The sequence below is a fragment of the Ornithorhynchus anatinus genome, chromosome X1 (genome assembly GCF_004115215.2).
Source record: "Ornithorhynchus anatinus isolate Pmale09 chromosome X1, mOrnAna1.pri.v4, whole genome shotgun sequence".
Classification (NCBI taxonomy): Eukaryota; Metazoa; Chordata; class Mammalia; order Monotremata; family Ornithorhynchidae; genus Ornithorhynchus; species Ornithorhynchus anatinus.
The window spans coordinates 120,521,248-120,545,436 of NC_041749.1; the positions used below are offsets into that span (position 1 = coordinate 120,521,248).

The 24,189-nt window shown below is 44.6% G+C and overlaps 1 protein-coding gene and 1 non-coding gene across 3 annotated transcripts in view; both read right to left on the reverse strand.

Annotated features, from left to right (window-relative positions):
- CDH8 (cadherin 8) overlaps positions 1 to 24,189 on the reverse strand; it is a 368,100-nt gene that overhangs the window by 102,863 nt on the left and 241,048 nt on the right. The gene's annotated exons all lie outside the window — the stretch shown is intronic.
- On the reverse strand, positions 11,277 to 11,414 carry LOC114806722. Its single transcript, XR_003754784.1, has one exon. It is a non-coding gene; the product is annotated as a small nucleolar RNA SNORA7 (small nucleolar RNA).

Consider the following 24,189-nt stretch of genomic DNA (forward strand, 5'->3'; position numbering starts at 1 on the left):
GAGTAGCTCTACAATAATCAACTTGGATACAATCCGCATCTCACATAGGGCTCATAGTTTAAGTAGGAGGGAGTTCAGGCATTGAATCCCCATTTTACAGTTGAGAAAAGTGAGGCATAGAGAAATGAGGTGACTTGCTCAAGGACTTCCAACAGGAAAGTGATAGAGCCAGGATAACTCATTCATTCATTCTATTCGATCACATTTATTGATCACTTACTGTGTGCAGAGCACTGTACTAAGTGCTTGGGAAAATACAATATAACAATAAAGAGTGACAATCCCTGCCCACAACAAGCTCATAGTCTAGAAGCCACATCTACCAAATCCCAGTCCGAGGCTGTTTCACTAAGCCACACTGTTTCTCCCAGAACTGTGGAGCCATGAAGAAGCAGTTTGGTCCCCACAAAAGACAGCATGCTTTCCTTGAGCACAGCCAACTTCTATTTCTGGATTCCTGATTCCAGTTTTAAACTTGTTTCTTTTTCTCAAACCTCATTAAGGATTTACCAAACTCTGATATTCTTAATTACACCCACTTACTACTCTGTACATTTTCTCTGGTCGTGGCAATTTTCCTGTTTGTTCCCTTTCTGTCATCCTCCAGAGCAAGGATTCACTTTTAAATCTCCTCTCTGGCTCAGAGTATGTAGACCAATTAGTTTCTGCAATAAATGAAACTAAACCAAATCCTCAGTGATTCCCACTTGCTATTTCTTCTTTCTTCTTTCCCTCTCTCTAGCTCAGACCTCTAAAAATACATCATCATCATTGACTAGCATTTATTGAGTGTCTTTTGGCAAAGAAACTGCTGCATTTTATCATGTTGTTTTCTTTCCTTGAATTTAATCAATATTTCTTAATACTTTCTATTCTAATTCCTAGGAGGCTTGATGCTTACCTTTTTAGAATGTCATTTTTTTTGTTTGTTTGCTTATTTTTTTCTTAGTAAGATATCTGCTCACAATCTTGCCTATAAGTACCAAACATTAATCAGCCAACAATATTTTATCAGCCAGATTCCGTCTATTAAAGGCATTCATGAAAGAGAAATGAATCAAATCAGGTGGGTAAAACTGTTCAGTATCATCTCTCAAAGATTTTCGTGGAAAGAGCTATGGGGAGATGAAGCTAACTTGTCCAAAATACTCTAGGAAATAGAGCGTAAATAGAATCCAGAAATCCTTCCTCCCTCGCCATCCCCGTCAGTAAGCATCTGGCAATGTTCCTATGAATATCCTGTGGATATTCTGGATAATAAGTGGTTCTGAAAACCACCACTTGGCAGAAATGGAAAAAGTTGGCATGCAAATCACTAGCCTCCAACGCTTTTAGCCAGGATTTTTTTTTTCCTTTTATCTTCCCAGGATGAATACACAAACAATAGATACAGTGACTTATCAGTATTCTCAGCACAAGTGTCATATTTAAACACTAAAGGTTTTCTTTTATCTAAATTAATGAAATGACGGCAGTTCAAATTTTAAAGACATTTCTGAGCAGCTTAATTAATTAGATAAGCTTCTAAAGAAATTATTCATGTCCTTTGTGGTTGCCCCCAAAATGTTTGGCTTTCATCTGAAAGACAAACATTAAATATAAAGATATAATTAGAAACTCGATGATAATTCATTAAAATCATAATTTGCTAAATATACGAGGTGGACCAGACCAGACTGTTTTGCCATCGCTCTAAGAAGGGAAGGCACATTTCTGCTGAATTGAGAAATTCAGATCGTTGTCTTGTGTAGTTTAAATGGCTGAAACAATGGGAGTCATGGTGATTTAAAAAGCCTATCCCTCTGCCATGTCCCCTCATAAATCTCCAATTAATGGTCGCCTTTTATAAGTGGGAATAATACAGCGCTTCAAAGTCTACTCCGCTTGAAACGGTTGCTCGATGGGCAATCCGTTCATGCTTCCCCATTGACCTTAGGCTTCCTCAACTACTGAGTGACCACTGCCCTTCCACCTTGAGAATTTCAAAGAGGAGTTTGGAGGCAATGACAGTTGAGTCCCCTTGATTCTGCCCAGCAAGGAAGGAAGGGCAAAGGACCACGGTGAATTCTAGCCCAAAGGGGCCCTTGTTGGAAGTCATCCAAGGGAGATGTTGGATCGAACAGGAGCTGTTTGAATAAAAGACAAGGCGGCAAGGGGCTCCGGGGGCATTGGGAAAACACAGTTTGGGATCACAAGATGGCCCAGAAGCAAGGCTGTGTCTCACGTGAACTACCTGAAGGAAAGGAAAGGTCTGACTGTGAGAAGCCAGGGACACAAATGACCTCTTCATTTCTAAGTCAGGCTAGATTTTATAGCCCTAGCCAGCTAGCCAATGGGATGATACCTATTAAACAAAGTAATGGGATGGAAAACTGAAACTTCTTTATAGTAGAGTTGCAAATTCCATTTTTTATTACCTGGCACTCAGTTTAACAAGATTCCACACCTCAGCAACTCCCAGTCTCCTGTCATCTATGTGGCCTGGAATGAAATTACAGCTTGAAAGCATTATAGATTTTAATAGACTGTGTCCTTTACCCAGAAGAGGAAAAAAAAACCATAGAAACAGGAAGCTACAGGTCATCAAAAGTGATTTTCTCTCCTCATCCCACAATAAACCTGCCATTAACTGGCCCTGTATCTTTTGGAAGAGAGGAATAAGCAGACTGAAAGTCCCTAGATCCTCTTTCTTACTGACAGAGTAATAGTTGCCTAAATTTAGCAACTATTTTCTTAAAAATACATGCTTTGAAATGAGAAAACCCTAGTTTGAAACTTCAAAAACTACGACCCTTTTTCCAACTGCTAAGATGCCTAGGTTTCCAACTCCAACTCTGATAAGAAGCCAGAAGACCTGGGTTTTCATCTCGGCTCGGCCACTTGCTGGTTGCGTGAACTTGAGAGAGTCACTCAACTTCTCTGGGATTCAGTTTCCTCATCTGTAAAATGGGGAGTCAACAATTGTTCTCCCTCTCACGTAGACTGTGAACTCCATGTGGAAGGGGAACCGTGTCTGACTCGATTTTCACATTTCTACCGCAGTGCTTAGTACAGTGACTGGGACACAGTAAGTGCTTAACAGATACCACAGTTCTTTAACTGAAAACTGAAATGCAACTCCTCTATTGATATTTCAATCAATGGGCATATTAATAGAAGGAGTAGTACTATTCATACTACTAGCAGTAATGGCATTTACGAAGTGCTTAAAAAGCACTGAGCAGCACATTGAACCCTGGGGAGAAATACAAGGATATTGATTCAAAGCCAGTTTCTGTCCCACGGGACCTCCCAATCTAGAGCTCAGGGGGCAGATGGATAGAAAAAGAAAAATAGAGTCAATTCAATAACCCAAAGGAAAGGAGATCCTTACTGCTAAGAGGACAGAAGTCTCAACTTCCCCACCGCATGCTCCAGTCAGGGTTGATCTGGGTTCTACAGGTCCAGCATTCCTATAACATCTTTCAAGCTGGGAAGGTAGATTTCTGTATGCTCTCCAGAACCACAAAGAGTGGGTGGTCTTCTAGGTGATAGGTGCCCTTTACTCCTAAGTTCTACTTATTGAGCTCTTATTGCCTTGGTTCTTCAAAAATTCAGGGATTATGTTCATGATAAACCCTGTGGTAAGGAAGCCTAGCATTATAATACCCACACCTCATGCACAAGCACAACTGTTTCTTCCAAAATAGCATCGTGTCTTACATATTTGGTGTTGACAGAATTTTCCCTAACTCCCTCACAGCAGTCTCTCCAAAACACGTAAGTTCAAATCTCGGTTCCATCACTTTTCTGCTTTATGACCTTGGGCAAGTTACTTAACTTCTCTGTGCCTCATTTACCTTATCGGTAAAATGGGAATTAAGACTGTGAGCCCCATGTAGGACATGGACTGTGTCCAGCCTTGTTTCTGCTCCAGTGCTTAGTACAGAGTCTGACACATTGTAAGCACTTAACAAATACCATACACACACAGACAAATGCACACTAAGGAAGAACTGAGTGTTTGTGTAGGTGTCCTGTCTTGAGAGTGTCCCTTGCTGCCATCTTGCATTTGTTACCCACAGTGCCCTGTGGCATGCTCTTTTCTCCTTCTGTTTGTTACTCTCTTCAACTGTCTCAGCTGTCTTTTGGCTACGCCACTTTGGTTTAGGTTTGTCTTCATCGCTTTACAGTGCTCAAGTGCTTAGTTCAGTACTCAACACTTAATACACTGCTCAAGCACTTAGTACAGTGCTTTGCACACAGTAAGCCCTCAGTACATACGACTGAATGAATATTTCTCTTGCCTGTTCGGTTTATTGTCCTTACTAGAGTGCTCTGCACAGAGTAAGCACTCAATAAATACCATGGATTGATTAATTGATGGATCAGTTTCCCCACACTGTGTTCCACTGCCATTGTGTCTAAACCAGATATGCAGACCAAGTGTCAAATAAATATATAACATTGGTGACTGTGGCCACTGAACTCATGTGGTCAAGATTGGATCTTTGTCATTAGAAATTAGGGATGTATTCCTCCACATTCCGATTGAAAAAAATCACTCTTCTCTGCAATCTCTTTATGTTTTTTTTCCTGTGAATTGCATAGCTTAGCACTTAACAACACAAATGATAGTCACTGTGTGATTAACTTTCTTCCTCTGTGAGTTGCAAGATCCACTTAGTCAGTGTCCTTCAGAATAGCTGAATAGTAATTAAGGATACTTATTCTTGTTTTCACGCAGAAAGCCCTAACTGCAGAGATAGGGATGTCCTCAGACTCTCTTATTTGAGGTCTCTCATTGGTTCCTCAGAGAGTTTTATATTCACGGTGACACAGAGCCAAGATATATGTGTCACGTCAGTGTAAGTAAACAGATACATAATTCACGATAAATGATTAGCATTACTGAATGAACAGATCAAACTGCCACCTGCTACCTTAGTGTCAAGCCTACGACATTAAAGGGATCGTGTTATTCAATCCCCAGCGGCTAATAAGAAAGCCTGAGCATATGTATGAATGTACAGAGAAACCTCCTCCACCTTGACATCTTCCCCCACCATCGATTTCTGTATCGTTATCCCTAAAGCCATTTTTTCCAGCCATGTACCTCTTGAATGTAAACACCAGTAGTGCGTTGTGGATCTTGGTAATCAGAATGAAAAACCATATTAGCCCCAAACTGAAAACCAATGAACAGCAGAAGACCATCTGTTGTATTACATTTTAATGTATTTTCTGAGGTGATGTGTAATGTTGTAACTGTTGTTGGAAGATAATAGTGTCATGCCATGGGAAAGCACTTTGAGTTATTTTTCTAGTTAACAACTCTGCATTACTACCCGACTCAGAAAGGAAACAAACTCCCCCAAAACCTACTCCATTATGGAAAGGTTAATAAACTGATCTTGGACCCAATCAATCTATCATGTAGCCTTGCGCTCTAGAGCTATGGAGATGCTACTCGGGTTAGCATATGCCACACATATTACAAAATGTTCTGAGAATGCGAGAGGATGCGGGCAACATTTGACTCTCGAATGTTATTTAGTAAAGTCATTTCAAGAAGCAATAAATAAAATTGAATGTCAGGAAATTGCATTCCTCTGGTTGAAAAGTCAGGGTGGGCCGGCAGAAAAGCCATCAGATGCCACACAAAATGTCTTCTTTTTTAGAAAGCTGGGCCAAAAGATGGTAATAAAAAGCCATTTTCCTTAATAGGCTTGCAATGATGCCAGGGGAAAAGAAGTCATTTCAGCACAAATCTACCCAGCCTCCACAGTTCTGGCTGCTTCACTTTGTTCTTTCTTTCTGTCTTAAACATGTGGCTTGAAAACATCTGGATTAATCCTTGACCTTAGCGAGTGGGGCTAGCAAGTCAGTCAATCAATTGTTTTTACTGAACACCTGCTTCTCAGTAAAGAGCGATCCACTAAGGACTTACAGTCTAATGGAGCGAGGCAGGCAGGCAGAAATTATTTACATATAGTGGAAGTAGGAGGAAGAAAAAGGGCAAAAGGGGTAAGAGCTGAATAAGTAATTAAATATGCTTCATTCACATATGATGTGAGTGTGGAGGGTGGGTTGATGCTACCTAGTTTGGCTTATAATTTATATGTGTTATCATCATCAGTGGTATTTGAGTGCCTTTCGATATGCTGTGCACCATACCTAAGCTCTTGGGAAAATACACTACCTGTGGCAGAGTTCTTCTTAAAGTAGTAATAGTAGTTATTAAGCACTGTACTAAGTGCTGGGAAAGAAAACATGGGTGGGAATTAGACTCAGTTCCTGTCCTTCTGGGGCCTCACAATTGAAAAATAAAAAATGACAGACCCAGCAGAAGAGCTGAAACAAAACACTAGGACAACACAAAGACACAAAACAAAGATCACTATGGCCTTTTCAGGGCTTGGGTAAATGTTGGAAACCAACTTCAGTGGAGAAGGCATCACTGAGCCTGGACCCATCATATCTGAAGCAGAAATAGCTGTGATGCTGCTCACTCTCCCAAGATGCTTCAGTAACATGTCCTTGTCCATTAAGTACCATGCCCTGGAATGTTGACATCATCCTCCAAAAGGATGATGACTTTCACGATACCCTGCTGTTCAGTTCCAACAAGATGCTCTATGTATAGATGCTTTAATTTCATCTGTAATTTCAACTGTTCGCTCTCCAATGACTTCCCCATTGCTTTCAAACATGCCCATGTCTCCTGTATCCTAAAAAAAAACCTCTCGAGCCCACAGCTCCCTTCAAGTATTTCCTCATCTCCCTCTTACCATTCTTCTCTAAACTCCTTGAGCGAGTAGTCTACACCCGCTGTCTCAGGTTCCTCTCTGTGACTCTCTCCGATCTGGCTTCTGTCCCCTTGTTTCCACAGAAACCACCTTCTCAAAGGTCAAAAATGATCTCCTTCTTGCCAAATCTAATGGTTTCTACTCCATCCTCATCCTCCTCGACCTCTTAGCTGCCTTCGAAATTATCAACCACTGCCTTCTCCTGGAAACATCCCACCTTGGCTTCTCAGACACTGTCCTCTCCTGGTTCTCCGCTGATCTCTCTGGCCATTCATTCTCAGTCTCTTACATGGACTCCTCCTCTGCTTCCCACTCTCTAACTGTGGGGGTCCCTCAAGGTTCAGTTCTGGTTCCCCTTCTATTCTCCCTCTACACCCACTCCCCTGGAGAACTCATTCACTCCCATGGCTTCAACTACCACCTCTATTGGATGATTCCCAAATCTACATCTCTAACCCTGATCTCTATCGCTCTCTGCAGTCTCACATTTTCTCCTGCCTTCGAGACATCTCTACTGTGAGAAGCAGCATGGCATAATGGATAGAGCACTGGTCTGTGAGTCAGATGGTCATGGGTTCTAATCCCAAATCCACCACTTGTTGGTTGTGAGACCTTGGGCAAGTCACTTCAATTCTCTGGGCCTCAGTTACCTCATCTGTAAAGTTGAGATTGAGAATGTGAGCTCCATGTGGGTCAGGGACTATGTCCATCCTAATTTACTTATATCCAATCGCAGTGCTTAGTACAGTCCCTGCACAGAGTAAGTGATTCACAAATACCATTATTATTATTGTTACTACTTGGCTGTCCTTCTGTCACCTCAAACATAACATGTCCAAAACAGAACTCAATTATCTTTCCACCCAAACTCTGTCCTCCCTGTGACTTTCCCATCACTGTAGACAGCACCACCATCAATCCCGTAACTTTGGCATTATCTTTTATTCAAACCACATATTAGATCTATCACTAAATCTTGTCAGTTTAACCTTCACAACATTGCAAAACTCCATGATTTCCACTCCATCCAAACTGCTACCATGCTAATGCAAACATATCCTATCCTGCCTTGATTACTGCATAGGCCTCCTCGCTAACCTCCCTGACTCCTGTCTCTCCTTACTCCAGTACATACTTCACTCTGCTGCCTAAAACATTTTTCTATAAAAAGATTCAGGCTATGTTTCCCCACTCCTCAAGAAGCTCGAGTGGTTGTCCATCCACCTCCACATCAAAGAGAAACTCCTTACCATTGGCTTTAAAGCACTCAGTCACCTTGCCCCCTCCTACCTCACCTCGCTACTCTCCATTCTAGAAGCCAGCCCACCCACTGGGCTTCTCTAATGCTAACCTACTCACTGTACCTCTATCTCGTCCATCTCGCTGACCTCTCCCCTGCTTCCTGCCTCTGGCCTGGAACGCCTTCCCTCTTCATATCTGATAATTACTCTCCCCACCTTCAAAGCCTTATTAAAAGCACATCTCTTCCAAGAGGCCTTCCCTGATTAAGCCCTCTTTTTCTTTTCTCCTTTCTGTGTCTGCCTGACTTGCTCCTTTAATTCACCACCCTCCTGCCCCACCGCACTTATGTACATATCCATAATTGATTTATTTACATTAATGTGTGTCTCCCCCTCTAGACTATAAACTCACTGTGGGTAGGAAATAGGTCTGTTATATTGTTGTGTTGTACTGTTGCAAGTGCTTAGTACAATTTCCACACCGAGTAAGTGCTCAATAAATACAATTGATTGCTTGATCAAATACTTTGCTTTCCATCAGATAAGACCCCTTCCACCAGAAACTATCATTCTACTCCAGAACTGTCTTTAGAAATGGTGTGAAATTTCCATAATCCATACTGCAGCCAAAAAGAACACTGGAGGACTTACCGATATAGCAGTGTAATGTTGGAAATTTAAGCTCTAATCCTTTTGAGGCTTTTTCTTTTAAACACTTGACGGACACTTCAGTGTTCAATTCCTTTTGTTACCTGACACACTAAGACCACTGGGCATGCCCAGTTTGTATACTTCTTCCAAGCTGCCAACCTTTTTCACTAGCTCTCCCCATCTAGCATATCTGTTCTCTTCACCTTATACTTCCCAGCTTTCCATTTGTATGCATCCACACTAACCTTCTAACTGCACGTCACCATTGTCTTTCCTACCTCTGACTCCTCTGTTCTCCTGCTCACCACCTCCAGGAGGCCTTCCCAGACAAAGTCCCCCCTTCCCCGTGCTCCCGCTCCCTTCCCCTCCCCCCCACCCTCTGCTCTTCCCCTTTCCCCTCCACTCAGTACTGTGCTCATTTGTATATTTTATTTATAACCCTATTTATTTTGTTAATGAAGTGTATATCTCCTTGATTCTATTCTCTTGATGATGTTGTCTTGTTTTTGTTTCGTTCTCTTTTGCTTTGCTGTCTGTCTCCCCCGTTTAAACTGTGAGCCCGTCACAGGGATTGTCTCTATCTGTTTTCGAATTATACATTCCAAGCGCTTAGTACAGTGCTCTGCACATAGTAAGGACTCAATAAATACTATTGAATGAATCCCTATCCCTGCAAATCTGGCAAGTCTACCTCTCTCCATCTTCAAAGCCTTCCTGAAAAACAAATCCTCCAGGAAGGGTTCCTTGATTATTCCCAACAGCCCAATCTCATCAACTCAAAAGCCACCCTTAGCCCTTATCTATTTCATTCCTATCCTCAGTGTTTATGTATATATCGATCAATAGTATTTATTAAGTACATACTGTGTACACAGCACTGTATTAAATGCTTTGGGAGAGTACAGAATGACAGAGTTGATAGACATGTTCCCTGCTCACTTACAATCTAGAAGGGAAGACAGACATTAAATTACCGATTTGTAACATAAGTGCTATGAGGCTGAGGATAGGATTAGTATGAAACATTAAAAGGGTACAGATCTGAACGCAAAGGTGACCCAGAAGGGAGAGAAAGAAGGGGAAATGAGGGCTTAAGTCAAGGAAGGCCTCTTGAAGGAGATGTAATTTTAATAAGGCTTTGAAGGTTGGGAGATGGGTGGTCTGTCATATGTTGAGAAAGGTGTTCGAAACCACAGGGAGGATGTGGGCAAGGGGTCAGCTGTGATATAATTGTGATATATAAAGAAACAGCGTGCCTCAGTGGAAAGAGCAAGGGTTTGGGAGTTAGAGGTCGTGGGTTCTAATCCCAGCTCTGCTGCTTGTCAGCTGTGTGACTTTGGGCAAGTCACTTAACTTCTCTGTGCCTCAGTTACCTCATCTGTAAAATGGAGATTAAGACTGTGAGCCCCGCGTGGGACAACCTGATCACCTTGTAGCCCCCCTCAGTGCTTAGAACAGTGCTTTGCACATAGTAAGTGCTTAACAAATACCATCATTATTATATAATCAAGATCGAGGTGCAGTGAGACGGTTGGCATTAGAGAAATGAAGTTTGTGGAATGGATTGTAGTAGGAAATCAGTAAGGTAAAATAGGAGGGGGCAAACTGATCGAGTGCTTTAAAGTGCATGGTAAGGGGATTTTTTTCGAATGGAGGTGGATGGGCAACCCCTGGAGGTTCTTGAGTGGGGAACATGAACTGAATGGTATATATTTGTATGTTTATTTATATTTTCCATTTTTATGGTATTTGTTCTGCATTTACTATACTACGCACTAGGGCAGATACAAGATAATCAGGTTGGACACAGTCCATGTCCGACATGGGGCTCACAGTCTTAATCCTCATTTTACAGATTAGGAAACTGAGGCATAGCAAAGTTATGTGACCAGCCCAAGGTCACGCAGCAAACAAGTGGCAGAGAAGAAGCATGTCCTGATGGAAAGAGCATGGGCCTGGGAGTCAGAGGACCTGGGTTCTAATCTTGTCTCTACCAATTGCTTGCTGTGCAACCTTGGGCAAGTCACTTAACTTCTCTGTGCCTCAGTTCTCCTGTTCTCCCTCCTACAAGGACTGTGTCCAACCTTATCAACTTGTGTCTACCCCAGACCTTAGAACAGTGTTTGACATGTAGTAAGTTCTTAACAAATACCATAAAAACAAAAAGAGAAGCAGCAAGGCTTAGTGGATAGAGCACGGGCCTGGGAGTCAGAAAGACCTGGGTTCTAAATCTGGCTCTTCTCTGGGCTTCAATTACCTCCTCTGTAAAATGGAGTTTAAGAGTGTGAGCCCCTTGAGGGACAGGGACTCTGTCCTGCTGATTAAACTGTATCTACCCCAGTGCTTAGAACAGAACTTGGCACATTGCTCTTGTTGTCTTATGCTGTGGAGTCGGGTCTGACCCATAGCGATGCCATGGACACATCTCTCCCAGAATGCCCCGCCTCCTTCTGCAATCGTTCTGGTAGTGGATCCATAGAGTTTTCTCAGTAAAAATATGGAAGTGGTTTACCATTGCCTTCTTCCGCGCTTTAAACCTGAGTCTCCACCCTCAACTCTCTCCCATACCGCCGCTGCCCAGCACAGGTGAATTTTGACTTGTAATAGATTGCTTTCCACTTGCTAGCCACTGCCCAAGCTAGGAATGGAATGGGGAGGCCTCTGTTTGACTCTCCCTCCTGTAGTCGAGACTGGTGGAGTACTGGAAACTCTGCAGGTGCGACCCTGAGAGGGGGCTTGGCACATAGTAAGAGCTTAATTACCATAATTATTACTAAAACGGTCCTCTGGCACCCTGGCCCAAACTCCATTTCAATCTAAGATATCTCTGTTGCTTTCTATTATATCCTTATTCTTCCTCAAGATGCCTTGACCCATCTTGTAACTTTTGCACCAACAATACTCCGGCTTTCTCTGATGCCTATCACCAAAAAATACTAGGCTTCTTGGCTGGCAAAAGTTGATTCCATTTTTCCCATTTCTCATTTTTTGACAAAGGAGGAAGTGAAGGAATGATGATCTAAAGTCAGTGCCCAATACAGCAATAGGTGCTTGATACAGATAATCGTGGATGTGAGTCAAATTTTAGTCAGTTTGAAATCTGTTGACAATACCCTTCTCCTGGAAACATTACCTAGCCTTGGCTCACTGACACTGTCCTCTCCTGGTTCTCCTCCTATCTCTCTGGTTGCTCATTCTCAGTCTCTTTTGCAGAATCCTCCTCTGCCTCCCACCCCCTAACTGGGAGAGTCACTCAAGGCTCAGTTCTGGGTCTGCATTTATTCTCTTAGAACAGTGCTTGGCACACAATAAGCACTTAACAAGTATGGTAATTATTATTGTTACTATCTTAACTCCCTGATTTCCTACTACAACCCAGCCAACAATCTCCACTCTTCTAATGTTAACCTACTCACTGTACCCTAATCTCCTTCATCTCACCACTGACCCCTCACCCTAGTCAATCAGTCAGTCAGCTGGTCAAATGTATTTATTGAGCACTTACTGTGTGCAGAGCACTGTACTAAGTGCTTGGGAGAGTTCAATACAACAACAAAAAGACACATTCCCTGCCCACAATGAGCTTACAGTCCTGCTTCTGGCTTGGGTCTCCCTCCCTCCCCCTATACAATAGATGCTCACTGTCCCTAATCTCAAAGCCTTATTAAAAACACATCTCCTCCAAGAGGCTGTCCCCAACTAAATCCTCACCCCTCCCTCAGCCCCATAGCACTTATGTACATATCCATAATTTAATTTATTTATATTGTCTTCCTCCCGCTCTAGACTGTGAGATCATTTTGGGAAGGGAAGTGCCTACTAACTCTGTTATATCGTACTCTCCCAAGCACTTAGTACAGTGCCCTGCACACAGTAAGCACTCACTTAATACAATTGATTTGTAATGCAGTCGGCCAAGCTTACATCTGGTTTTGACAGATCAAATAAAAGAATGGCAAGATTCCCTATTTCTACACCAGAAGAAACTTGGGGAAATTTTGTGGCTATTTGGAAGCATAAAAATACTATTTTTATCACTATCACTTTTATCATGTTCTCCCATCTTTGTTCAATGTGGGATGCAGCACAGACTGTAAGTCCTGCCGTAACTCACTATTTCTGGATCATACTTTTAAAAAAAAAAGATCATGGTGTCCAACTTTTTCATATTCATTTTCTGATTCCTGTTTCTGCATCTAGTTCCTTTCTGATTTTCTACAGTAAAAATCATTCACTGAAAATTGAAGGAGTATTTCTGTCCTTAGGCTCCTGAGATCTCTTTTCATCTGGTTAGTCAAGGGAACTGAGTTTCTGATTCTTTCTTCTGAGGTATCCTAAAACTCAACATTAGCAAGACTGAGCTCCTCATCTTCCCTCCCAAGCCCGGTCCGCTCCCAGACTTCTCCATCACCGTGGATGGCACGACCATCCTTCCCGTCCCGCAGGCCCGCAATCTCGGTGTCATCCTTGACTCGTCCCTCTCGTTCACCCCACACATCCTATCCGTTACCAAGACCTGCCGGTTTCACCTCTACAATATCGCCAAGATCCGCCCTTTCCTCTCCACCCAAACGGCTACCTTACTATTACGGGCTCTCGTTATATCCCGGCTAGACTACTGTGTCAGCCTTCTCTCTGACCTCCCTTCCTCCTCTCTCGCCCCGCTCCGGTCTATTCTTCACTCCGCTGCCCGGCTCATCTTCCTGCAGAAACGATCTGGGCATGTCACTCCCCTTCTTAAACAACTCCAGTGGTTGCCTATCGACCTCCGCTCCAAACAAAAACTCCTCACTCTAGGCTTCGAGGCTCTCCATCACCTTGCCCCTTCCTACCTCTCCTCCCTTCTCTCTTTCTACCGCCCACCCCGCACGCTCCGCTCCTCCGCCGCCCACCTCCTCGCCGTCCCTCGGTCTCGCCTATCCCGCCGTCGACCCCTGGGTCACGTCCTCCCACGGTCCTGGAACGCCCTCCCTCCTCACCTCCGCCAAACTGATTCTCTTTCCCTCTTCAAAACCTTACTTAAAAATCACCTCCTCCAAGAGGCGTTCCCAGACTGAGCTCCTCTTCCCCCTCTACTCCCTCTGCCATCCCCCCTTTACCTCTCCGCAGCTAAAGCCTCATTTTCCCCTTTTCCCTCTGCTCCTCCACCTCTCCCTTCCCATCCCCACAGCACTGTACTCGTCCGCTCAACTGTATATATTTTCGTTACCCTATTTATTTTGTTAATGAATTGTACATCGCCTTGATTCTATTTAGTTGCCATTGTTTTTACGAGATGTTCTTCCCCTTGACGCTGTTTAGTGCCATTGTTCTTGTCTGTCCGTCTCCCCCGATTAGACTGTAAGCCCGTCAAACGGCAGGGACTGTCTCTATCTGTTGCCGACTTGTTCATCCCAAGCGCTTAGTACAGTGCTCCGCACATAGTAAGCGCTCAATAAATACTATTGAATGAATGAATGAAAGGTATGGCACCCGTTTCCCCAGAATTTCTTGTTTGAACATTTGAAAATGCAGTGAGGTCCTCGGGGTTCTGTTTCTCTATCATCCATATTTATTTTCCAATTAACTCTATTAGAGTTATTATAAATAGTCTCATCTCAAATGCAAGTTCTCCAGGTGAATTTGCTTAACGCGATTAAAAGAGGACCTGCAGTTCCAGAGTTTTAAGCTAAAAGGCTTCATTGCCTCTTTTCTTTTAGAAACAGTTTCTGAGTTTGCTCAACACTAAATGGAAATTAATCGGCTAATGTATTAAAGCAATTAAACAAACCATTATAATCATTGTTATCCGCAATGACAATGCTTTCACAATGACACAGAAAATTGAATTAAAATACCTTTTCAAAGAGAACAAATCTTTGCCTAACCTTATGTATTCTTTGAGAGTGGCAAATGCAATACTGATTTAAAGGTTAGATTGTATCTTTTTAACTCAATTGGAAAATGGGAGAAATGTGAGCTGTGTTTTCTATAGATGTTTTTATTCTCTGAGCCCACACTCCACCACAGGTGAAATGACACCATTAATAGCATCGTTTTCAAATCCGCAGGCCTGGCAGACAATACAGTATCTACACATGCCCTGCTAATTGCAAGACACGATCTGATGAAAATACAGTATTATAAAGGAAAAAATGACATTAGAATGTGGAGCTTTTTAGCATTGTGACAGGGTGCAGAAAAAAGCCCACTCCCTTCCCCTACCGACTTTTTTTAAAAATCTAGGAACATACAAGAATGGAAATCCTTATGGCCTCTTTATATTTATTAGCTAAATGACGCTTATCCAAATATGCATATATACATATGTGTGTTTTGAGATGCAGATATCTGTCCTTTATTATCAATGATGATGTTAATGATGGTAGAGATCCTATCCATCAAAAAACAAATGATGGTATTTGTTAAGCATCTACTATGTGTCAAGCACTGATCTAAGCACTGGGGTAGATTCATTCAATTCAATAGTATTTATTGAGCGCTTTCTATGTGCAGAGCACTGTACTAAACGCTTGGAATGAACAAGTGGGCAACAGATAGAGACGGTCCCTGCCGTTTGACGGGCTTACAGGGTAGATGCCAGGTAATCAGGCTGTCCCACGTGGGGCTGACAGTCTTAATCCCCATTTTACAGATGAGGGAATAGAGAAGTTAAGGGATTTGCCCAAGGTCACACAGCAGACAAGGGGCAGAGCCGGGATTACAACCCATGACCTCTGATTCCCAAGCCTGTGCTCTTTCCACTGAGCCACGCTGCTTCTCTACCAGTAGTTGTAGTAGCAGTCATTTACTAATGGTAGTAGTAATAACTGCACTAGTAGTAATAGCAGCAGCATTTATTAAGCATAGACTTCGTGTGGTGCACTGCACTGGGAATTTGGAAAGTACAGAATAACGAAGTGTCACATTTCCTACCGACAAGGAGCTTACACCCTAACCAGGGTGAACGACCTAAAAATATTTAAAACTTGAGTAGTCAATCAATCAAACAATCAATGGTATTTATTTGGTATTTACTGGATGCAGAGCACTGTACTAAGTAAGCTCTTGGGAGAGAACAAAACAACAGAGGTGGTAAACACAATCCCTGCCCAAAAGGAGTTTACAGTCTAGAGGGGGAGACTGATATTAAAATCAATTACAAGTACGGGAAATGACAGAGTATAAGGATATGGACATAAAAGCTGTGGGGCTGAGGATGGGGTGAATATCAAGTGCTTATGGGGTACAGAACTAAATGCATAGGTAATTCATTCATTCAATTGTATTTACTGAGTGCTTACTGTGTGCACAACACTGTACTAAGCACTTGGAAAGTACAATTCAGCAACAAATAGAGACAATCCCTACCCTACAATAGGCTCACAGTCTAGAAGATGCAGAAGGAATGGTGTGTAGGAGAAATGAGGGTTTAGTCAGGAAAAGCCTCTTGGAGAAGGTGTGATTTTAAGAGGGCATTGAAGGTGGTGAGAATAATGGTCTGTCAGATATGAAAGGGGAGAGAGTTCGAGACTAGAAGGAAGACATGGCTAAGGGGTTAGCGGCAGGATAGATGGGATGGTGGTACAGAAAGTAGATTGGTAATAGAGGAGCAAAAGGTGCGGGCCGGGTTGTAGTCGGAAATTGGTAAGGTAAGGTGGGGGGGAGAGCTGATTGAGTGCTTTAAAGCTGCTGGTTTAATGCAGCGGTGGAATGACTTTTCACATACGGGTCCTGTCTCTGTTTTTGAGGCTGCTTGCAAACACACATATATGTAATGTACAAATAAAAAAAAGAGGGGATCATTTTGATACAAAGAAGAGTTCTCATTGTGAGATTTTTATATTAGTATGTAATTGCTGCTGATAAGACCAATGTATTGTTTATTGTTGTCAGATTTTGAATTTGATCAGGTCGCCCCTTAATCGAGTCTACCCCCGACCCTGGTCATCACCCCTTTTATTAACACGACTATATTGTATCATACTGTATCATGTTGCTATATTAGCACCACTGTATTGTATCATATTGTATCATGTTGCTATATTACCGATTTCGTTTATTACTGTTTATTGTTGTCAGTGCTGCCACCCACCTCTCTGGCCTCGCCATGTCCCTCCTCCCCCCCTCCCCGCTCCCGCCCCTTCCTATCCTCCCCTTCCCCTTCCCCTTCCCCTCTCTCGCTCAGCTCTTTCCCGCTCTCTCCTCTGTCTCCTCCCCCCCTCCTCTCTCCCGCCCTAGAACCCCACTTTACCAGCGCTACCCCTCTTCCCCCTCCCCCTACTCTTCCCCCCACCAAACCCCCTCTTCACCCCCTCCCCCCTTCTCTCTTCCCCACCCATGCCCCATCCCAGTCCTCTTGTCCCACCGCCACCCCTCATCCCCCTCTCCTCGTCCAGGGCCCCGCCACCTCCTTCCCATCCAAACCCTCCCCTCCCCCCGCCCTTCCCCCCTCCTCCCCTTGCACCCACAGCTACTTTCAAGTGTGGCCTCTGGAACCCCCGCTCTATTACAGGCAAGCTACCTTTCATCCATGACCTTTTCCTCTCCCGCTCTCTCCTCCTCCTCGCCCTTTCGGAAACGTGGCTCTCTCCCGAAGACACGGTCTCCGCCGCCGCTCTCTCCAGCGGAGGCCTCTCCTTCTCCCACTCCCCCAGACTCACCGGTAAGGGAGGAGGCGTCGGCTTCCTCCTCTCGCCCCGATGCCGCTTCCGCACTATCTCTCCTCCCCCCTCCCTCTCCTTCCCCTCCTTCGAAGCCCATATCATTCGCCTCTACCACCCACTCCAGTTACTTGTCGCCGTCATCTACCGCCCTCCCGGTCCCACCTCCGACTTCTTCAACCACCTTGACCCCTTTCTCACCTTCCTCCTCTCCTTCTCTCTGCCCACTCTGATCCTCGGAGACTTCAACATCCATACGGATGTACCCGACGACTCCTCTGCCGCCCGCCTGCTATCCCTCCTCGACTCTGCCGACCTCCTCCTCCACCATACCGCGCCCACTCACCGACTCGGTCACACCCTCGATCTCGTCATCTCCTACCGCTGCACTATCTCCTCACTCACCAACTCTGAAATCCCTCTCTCTGACCATAACCTTCTCACCTGCCTCATCTCTCACACTCCCTCCCCCTGCAAATCTTCGCTACGGCCCCACAGAGACCTCCGCTCTCTCGATCCCATCCGTCTTTCCAATAGCATCTCTCCTCACCTTGCCGCCCTGTCCTCTCTTCCCACTCTCGACGATCAGGTCTCCGCTCTCAACTCCACCCTCTCTACTCATCTCGACTCTCTCGTCCCCCTTTCCCTCCGCCGCTCTCGCTCCACTAACCCACAGCCCTGGATCACCTCCTCCGTCCGCCTCCTACGCTCCTATGCTCGAGCTGCTGAGCGCTGCTGGCGAAAGTCCAAGCACCAAGCCGACCTCACACACTTCAAATTTATCCTTTCCTGCCTTAACTCTGCCCTCTCCTCCGCCGGGCAAAGCTTCTTCTCCTCCCTCATCGACACCCATGCCCGTCACCCCCGCCGATTGTTCCGGACCTTTAACTCTCTCCTTAGGCCCCCTGTTCCTCCCCCTCCCCCATCTCTCACCCCTAATGATCTGGCCACCTATTTCCTCACGAAAATCAACACGATCAGGTCTGAGCTCCCCAAAGTCACCCCTCCGCCTCTCCCCTCCCCCCCAACAACCCCCTCCCCTACTTTCCCATCCTTCCCTGCAGTATCCTCAGAGGAGATCTCCTCCCTCCTCGCAAGTGCCACCCCCTCCACCTGCGCCTCGGACCCCATTCCCTCTCATCTTCTTAAAACCATCGCCCCTGCCCTCCTCCCTTCCTTAACTTCTATTTTTAACCACTCAATCTCCAAGGGCTCCTTCCCCTCTGCCTTCAAACATGCCCACGTCTCCCCCATCCTAAAAAAACCCGCTCTTGACCCCACTTCCCCCTCCAGTTATCGTCCTATCTCCCTACTACCCTTCCTTTCCAAAATCTTAGAACGAGTCGTCTACAATCGATGCCTAGAATTCCTTAACTCCCATTCTCTCCTAGACCCCCTCCAATCTGGCTTCCGTCCCCTCCACTCTACCGAGACTGCTCTCTCTAAGGTCACCCATGACCTCCTTCTTGCCAAATCCAATGGCTCCTACTCCATTCTGATCCTCCTTGACCTCTCTGCTGCCTTTGACACTGTCGACCATCCCCTCCTCCTCCATACCTTATCTCACCTTGGCTTCACGGACTCTGTCCTCTCCTGGTTCTCCTCTTACCTCTCTGGCCGATCATTCTCGGTCTCCTACGCTGGAGCCTCCTCCCCCTCCCATCCTTTAACTGTTGGAGTTCCTCAAGGGTCAGTTCTTGGCCCTCTTCTGTTCTCCATTTACACTCACTCCCTCGGTGAACTCATCCGCTCTCACGGCTTTGACTACCATCTCTACGCAGATGACACGCAGATCTACATCTCCGCCCCTGTCCTCTCCCCCTCCCTTCAGGCTCGCATCTCCTCCTGCCTCCGGGACGTCTCCACCTGGATGTCAGCCCGCCACCTAAAACTCAACATGAGCAAGACTGAGCTCCTCATCTTCCCTCCCAAGCCCGGTCCGCTCCCAGACTTCTCCATCACCGTGGATGGCACGACCATCCTTCCCGTCCCGCAGGCCCGCAATCTCGGTGTCATCCTTGACTCGTCCCTCTCGTTCACCCCACACATCCTATCCGTTACCAAGACCTGCCGGTTTCACCTCTACAATATCGCCAAGATCCGCCCTTTCCTCTCCACCCAAACGGCTACCTTACTATTACGGGCTCTCGTTATATCCCGGCTAGACTACTGTGTCAGCCTTCTCTCTGACCTCCCTTCCTCCTCTCTCGCCCCGCTCCGGTCTATTCTTCACTCCGCTGCCCGGCTCATCTTCCTGCAGAAACGATCTGGGCATGTCACTCCCCTTCTTAAACAACTCCAGTGGTTGCCTATCGACCTCCGCTCCAAACAAAAACTCCTCACTCTAGGCTTCAAGGCTCTCCATCACCTTGCCCCTTCCTACCTCTCCTCCCTTCTCTCTTTCTACCGCCCACCCCGCACGCTCCGCTCCTCTGCCGCCCACCTCCTCGCCGTCCCTCGGTCTCGCCTATCCCGCCGTCGACCCCTGGGTCACGTCCTCCCACGGTCCTGGAACGCCCTCCCTCCTCACCTCCGCCAAACTGATTCTCTTTCCCTCTTCAAAACCTTACTTAAAAATCACCTCCTCCAAGAGGCCTTCCCAGACTGAACTCCTCTTCCCCCTCTACTCCCTCTGCCATCCCCCCTTTACCTCTCCACAGCTAAAGCCTCATTTCCCCTTTTCCCTCTGCTCCTCCACCTCTCCCTTCCCATCCCCACAGCACTGTACTCGTCCGCTCAACTGTATATATTTTCGTTACCCTATTTATTTTGTTAATGAATTGTACATCGCCTTGATTCTATTTAGTTGCCATGGTTTTTACGAGATGTTCTTCCCCTTGACGCTGTTTAGTGCCATTGTTCTTGTCTGTCCATCTCCCCCGATTAGACTGTAAGCCCGTCAAACGGCAGGGACTGTCTCTATCTGTTGCCGACTTGTTCATCCCAAGCGCTTAGTACAGTGCTCTGCACATAGTAAGCGCTCAATAAATACTATTGAATGAAAGCAAAGATTGCCCTAGCCGGACTCTTACATTTGCTACCCTAAGTGTCTGGTGCCATTTTGGATTCTTCCCCTTGGTGTGACAATCTCCCCAGCCCTCTGCTCCAACGCAGTCACCTCATTTCTGACAGCTGCATATCAGATACATGTCTCATGTCTTGAGAAGCAGCGTGGCTCAGTGGAAAGAGCACGGGCTTTGGAGTCAGGACTCATGAGTTCGAATCCCAGCTCTGCCACTTGTCGGCTGTGTGACTGTGGGCAAGTCACTTAACTTCTCTGTGCCTCAGTTCCCTCATCTGTAAAATGGGGATTAAGACTGTGAGCCCCACGTGGGACAACCTGATTCCCCTATGTCTACCCCAGCGCTTAGAACAGTGCTCGGCACATAGTAAGCGCTTAACAAATACCAACATTATTATTATTATTATGTCTTCTAAAGACTAGCCATGTGGCTCTCCTGCTGTGGTGTATGCCCCTTACTTGGTGAAAATTAAAAGTGGCAAGGACTGCTTCAGTGTTGGTGGACTGACTATGTTCGATGGCCTCATTGTTTGTGATCCTGATTTTCCACGTCATATTAAGTATAGAAATTAGAGGTCATAATAATAACAGTACTAATAGTATTTGTTAAGCACTCACTAGGTGGAACTGCTCTGAAAGCCAGAGGTGGTATATATTTAGTGGGTCCAGGTCCCACAGCCAGAAAAGAGCTTGGACATGACTCATGTTTGATAGACTTTGAGTTTAATCTGAATCCTGATTCCATGTTGGACTCCTTTTCTGTCTGCCCATCTCCAATTGATCAATACATCATATTTATTCATCACCTACACTGTGCAAAGCACCGTACTGAATGCTTGAAAGTGTATAATAAGAGTTAAATGGCAGGATCCTTGCCCTCAAGGAGCTTACAATTCCAAAGACGACACTGGTTTTCTTGATTTGGTTTTCTGCCTCCTTTTCTATTCTTGGAACTGGGGACAGCATGCTGCCTACGTAGCAGAATCGAGTGACTGAATTCAGCTGTGTTGCGGGCTGAGCTCCGTGTGAAGGTGTGCCAAAGGAAAGGCTGTCACAGACTCTTGCCTTCAGTCCAGAGTGACTTGCTAATTCTCCGAAATGCTTCTTGGTCATCTGCCTGGTTTTGTATGTGTGATCATAGAAGACAGTCATAAGTATATAAGAGCTTCTGTATGGGTAGCTCAAGGGTTTTGTTATGATGAATGAGTTACCTAGTTGATTTGAATGGTCTCTGACCACCAGCTTCCAGCTTACTTGCTGCATCTTTCATTTTATTAATAATAAGAATAATGATGATGGCATTTGTTAAATGCTTACTCTGTGCCAAGCACTGTTCTAAGCACTGGGGTAGATACAAGGTAATCAGGTTGTCCCAAGTGGGGCTCATAGTCTTAATCTCCATTTTACAGATGAGGTAACTGAGGCCCAGGGAAGTCAAGTGTCTTGCCCAAAGTCACACAGCTGATTAAGTGGCAGAGCCGGGATTAGAACCCACAACCTCTGACTTCCAAACCTGTACTCTTTCCACTAAGCCCCACTGCTTCCCTAAACTCTTTGGGGAAAGGGATCATGACATATAACACTACTGAACTCTCCCAAGCGCTTAATATAGTATTCTTGAGGGCAGGGATCATGTCTACTAATTCTATTTTACTCATCTGAGTGTGTAGTATAGTGCTTCATACAGAGTAACAATTCAATAGATACTTCTGAGTGATCAATGGATAAAATAAGCTGAACAAATTTGGGTCTAGTAAGCATCCCAGGTTGACCTCACTGGTAAAAGGGACTGTGATCAGTCTGACTCACTGACTTTCATTCATTCATTCATTCATTCATTCATATTTATTGAGTGCTTACTGTATAAAAAGCACTGTGCTAAGCACTTGGGAGAGTACAATAATAACAATGAACAGACACATTCTCTACCCACAATGAGCTCATAGTCAAGAGGGAGAGACAGACATTAATATGCATAAATATATAAACAGATAAATAAATAGATTGGAGATATATCACTTGGACATAGCCAACCATATTTTCTGGAATAATCATTTAAACTTTGGTAGTGGCCAGAGCCCAGCTCCACTGATGGTGTAAAATTATTTTGTAAGGTCGACAGTCTCTCCGTTTAGGTCTTGATACTGTTCCCTGAGCTCCTATTTTATTTGACATTCTGTAAAGATCATGCCCTTTGTGCCCCCTTGTCTGAAGCCTCACTGAGATTCTTTGATACAGCCACAATCTTCGGCCAGAGACCGCCCAAGAGAATGATTGCAATTCCCCTTTCCTTTTGTCACTGTTCATACACCCATCATCAGCTGCTCTTTAAGGAAGAGCATTAAGCAAGAGAAGAGAAATTTGGTACTTCAGGAGTTGGGTAGTGTTCCTGTATTCCTACTTTCACCCTCAGTTCAATCACTAAGGCTTTGGATGTTGTTGTTTATGGTATTTGCTAAGCGCTTATTATGTGCCTGGCACTGTACTAAACGGGGTAGATACAAGCTAACGTTGGGCACAGTCCCTGTCCTACATGGGGCTCACAGTCCTAATCCCCACTTTACAGATGAGGTAAATGAGGCTCAGAGAAGTGAAGTGACTTGCCCAAGATCACTCAGCTGACAAGTGGAGGAGCTGGGATTATTCATTCATTCATTCAATCGTATTTTTCAAACCCTTACTGTGTGCAGAGCACTGTACTGAGTGGAGTATAGCGGAGCGGAGTGTAGTATAGACTGAAGCAGGAGAGACAGGAGGATTGGAGATCAGAAAGGAGGCTGATGCAGTATTTTATTACCCTGTTCATTTTGTTAATGAGATGTACATCCCCTTGATTCTATTTATTGCTATTGTTTTGGTCTGTCTCCCCTGATTAGACTGTAAGGCCATCAGTGGGCAGGGATTGTCTCTATCTGTCACCGAATTGTACATTCCAAGCGCTTAGTACAGTGCTCTGCACATAGTAAGTGCTCAATAAATACTATTGAATGAATGAATGAATCAATGAATGAATGAATGAGAGACTGTACCAGCAAAGTAGCAGTTTGGGTGGAGAGGAAAGGGCGGATCTAGAACCCAGGCCCTTCTGACTCTGCGGTCTTTCCCCCGCACATAAGCCATCTATTTTTTCTGGATTCCTGCTGGGGCCGTCCATCTCACAGAACATCTTAGGTGGTTCTTCGGTCAATATGGAAAAGCAAAATGATGGGAAACTACATAAGTGATCAGCCATTATATGATGAATCCATTTTCTCCCTTTGCTAACATTCTGATCAATACAATGGATCCAACATACAATCTAGGACTGTTCACTATAGAGCAAAAAAATGCTATTCAAGCCCATTCAATGGAAAGGGAGACACATTTCAAAAGTACTAACCTTTTTAGATGGGAAACAGTGATTTGGAAAACATTTCCTCATGTCAAAAATGGAAAAAAATATAGGTGAATATCATTTGTGTTACAGTCAGTCCCCAAAATGTAACCTTATGATCCCTCTCAGTATCATAATAAACGCAATCACCTTGTTCTAGCTCTCTCCCTGATACCTCCCCTCATTTCCCAAAAGACAGTTAAGTCCTTTGATATCTCCAAATGGGATCAAAGAAATCCGAGTTTATCAGCTTTTTCTTTTTTCCTTTTTTCATCTAAACTCACTTTTGAAAAACATTGATACTTAGCAGAAATCACCAGTTCTGGGACCCTTGATGGAAAATCGCTAGTAAAGTGAAGTGAATACCGAGGGAGCACTCTGATAATATCAAATGCCTTGTGGAGGGAACCTGAGGATTATTGATATTCTTACTTATTATTATTGTTATTTTTGTGGTTATTTATTATTAAGA